Source organism: Lotus japonicus, chromosome 5 (genome assembly GCF_012489685.1).
Source record: "Lotus japonicus ecotype B-129 chromosome 5, LjGifu_v1.2".
NCBI lineage: Eukaryota > Viridiplantae > Streptophyta > Magnoliopsida > Fabales > Fabaceae > Lotus > Lotus japonicus.
This window is the reverse complement of record NC_080045.1, coordinates 15659226-15662339: the sequence shown is the minus strand read 5'-3', so window position 1 is coordinate 15662339 and position 3114 is coordinate 15659226.

Here is a 3114-nt window from a genome sequence, read left to right as displayed (position 1 = left end):
TTCTAAACCACGAGAATCAATAGCATTGTGTTAGATATTGATATAAAACAAAGCCTCTTCAATTGAAAATAATGTACAAGAATATTATTTGTTTCTATCAAATGTTGCAAGGCTAGAAAGAACTGAAAAATAGCCTCATATGGTTGATGCCCCCTTAGCCACTTAATGATTGGGACCAATTACCATGTGAATATTTATTAACCGTCTCCACTTTTTAGAAAGGTCTTCATTGATGTAGATTAGATATATACCAGAAAGTGAGTGGCATCCACATTGCTTAATAGTGGTTTTCTACTATTAGCTTTCTTGTTGTATGAAAAAGCCTTCGTCACTAACCAATGCTTTATTTTCATTATCAATATTAAGCATTAGTGAGGACGGACGTACAAAAAGTAAAACACTCGGGGTACAAAGGTAACTAAGTAACTAAAGCACTTTGCCAGATGTGATTTGTTTTTCTATTCCTAATTTTTGTTTGGTTTTCTTGGATTTTCTCCAAAGTGTATTAAGGTCTACAAATGGACCAATAAATGGAAGTTTTGCTTATTTAAACAAAAACATTGGAACTAGAGCTAAGAAGATTGACTTTTTGGGCTTTCTGTCCTGTTATCTTCCTAAAGTTTTTAACATGCAAACAGCAAATAACATGTGCAGCATACTAGTACCACTACCCGTACACCTTAGAGATGGGCCGGATGGCAATAACTTTTGTTGTCCTTGATCTTGGATTCACACATGAAGATTTCATATGGATTAGGAATCATGTTGTCCTTGATCTTGGATTTACACATGGAGATTTCATATGGATTAGGAATCATGTTGATATAATAAAAAGGATTCTAATTGTGAGCTAGAGGTTTACAAGTTGGGTTACTACTAGAAGGCTCTAAGTAAAAAAGCTCACTTTCATCTTCTTCTAGGGTTTCTTGGTGAATTGCTGGTTCTCACTACAAAAAATCCGGCTTTTAGCGGCGGTTAAAAGGACTTTTAGCGGCGGTTCTAGCCGCCGCTAAAAACACTTGAAAAAACTTAGCGCCGGCTGGAAAAGCGACGTTAAACTTGGCGACGCAAAAAATTTAGCGGCGGTTATAGTTCAACCGCCGCTAAATTTAGCGGCGGCTAAAATTATAATTTAGCGGCGGTTTAAGCCGCCCCTAAAGAAATAACTTTCTCTTATGTTCCCAACATTTAGCGGCGGTTACAATCAGTGACTGAAGGGTTTGGAGGCAGAAGAGCGAACATGAATGAAGAGAGTGAGGTGAAGATTGAGGGGGTAAGAGGTTAGGGATACTTCAGAAATGTGTTCACATAGGAAAGTGGAAGAGAGGGGGAAAACCGGTTGTGTTACAAATGTTTTGTAATTTCGAACACTTAGCGGCGGTTAAAAGCGACGCTAACGATAAATCAACCGCCGCTAAGTGGAAATCCTGAATCCTAGTTTAAGACGATAGCGGCGGTTGAACCAGCCGCTGCTAAAAAACCGCCGCTAAATCCCGAATTCTTGGTAGTGTCTCCCCCTCGAGGGCTCCCCTTGGGGAATTCTCTTCCTCCATTAGGAGGCTATTTTCCTACTGTTTGTTAGGTGTTTTTCCCTCATATTAGATGAGTTTCTCTCACATTAGGTGAGTTTTCTACACTTTAGGTGGTTTATTACTCAAATAAGTGAGTTTTATTTTCTTTCCCCATTCTTACCACCACCCTTCCTCTGCTGCCTGCTTCACCATAAACATCCACCGTTGCAGCATATTTGAAACCACCACCGCACACTCGCCGCTTCATTTCTCCTGCATCCTCCTCCGCCATCTCGCCGACAACAGATATGGGCCACCACTGTCCCACCGTCTTTTCGCCGTCAACAGATCTGACCACCATCGCCCACCATCGCCCACCATCTTCCCCCCCCCCCCCATCAACATATTTGTGGACACCATTGAATATCGTCTTCAGTTCTTGCCACCTCAAACCTCCTCCTCCGCCACCTGCCACCATTTGCAGTAGTGCTCTGCACTAGTCATTCTTCATTTGCCGCCTTTCACCACTCCATTTCCATAGTGGATGCATATGGGTATGGAATATTCAGATGCCTTATTGTCTTCCCTATGTTTCTAGAGCTGGTATTTTGACCACCATAATGTCGTTGAAGCCTAGTTATTCTTCTTGATTGTAACACCCCGATTTCGGTGGCGTCACTTTAGTAACCAAAAGTAAACTTAATGCGGAAAAACGTGAATATATATATTTTTTTTTTGATAATAACTAAGACAAGACTGAATTAAATAAAACCCAAATGCGAAAAGCAATATAACTAATATGCAATATATAAACAGCCCCCGCTGTAAGTAACAACCTCGTCACGAGTACACCTCCAGTGACGGTAATAGAAGAGTAGCGCCCGTAGGCAATATGTACAAGCCAAATATAAAGGTAAGTGTCCGCAACACTATCCCTCAAAACTGAGAATAAGTTGACCCAATGGTCTGAAAATAAGACCTCCTAAGTCCAACCAACTCTCTGTGATTCCCATAAGGAAACCACACAAAAAGCTATAGGCGGATCTACCCTGTCCCCTAAAGAAGTAAATGAAGCAAGACTGTCAGAGCTAAACTCTACTCCTACACTAATCCTAACTCGAGGAGCTCATACCAACACTCAAAACTATGTGCTAGCATGATCGTCGTCTGAATCAGAATCCAGAACAACTAAGTCTACCAACCCTATCCGTCCTCCCCTCGCAACCGCAGTGCGCTCCGATGCTGGACTCACGGGCTTAGGGCCCGAACCCTGATCATCAATGACCGCTACGCTGGGTGCACTAGACCCTGCCGAAGGCACTCCCACTGGCTCCTCCTCTGAGGGATCTTCCTCGTCTGAAGACAACGGGGGTGGTGGTGGTCCTCTAAGTCCTGGTCCACAGTGAACGCCCGGTGGCAAGTTGAAGCTGACAGAGCATCTCCTCAACACTCCTGACCTCAGGAGTCCTCCACTATCTACGTGGTCCTCCATGATACGCCCCGAATACGTCGCTCGATGGCTCGCGGGGTCAACCACCCACGACCCGGGGTCGTCCTGATCGATCATCTCATATCTGATCCCCCCCGAAGGGTGGACCATTGT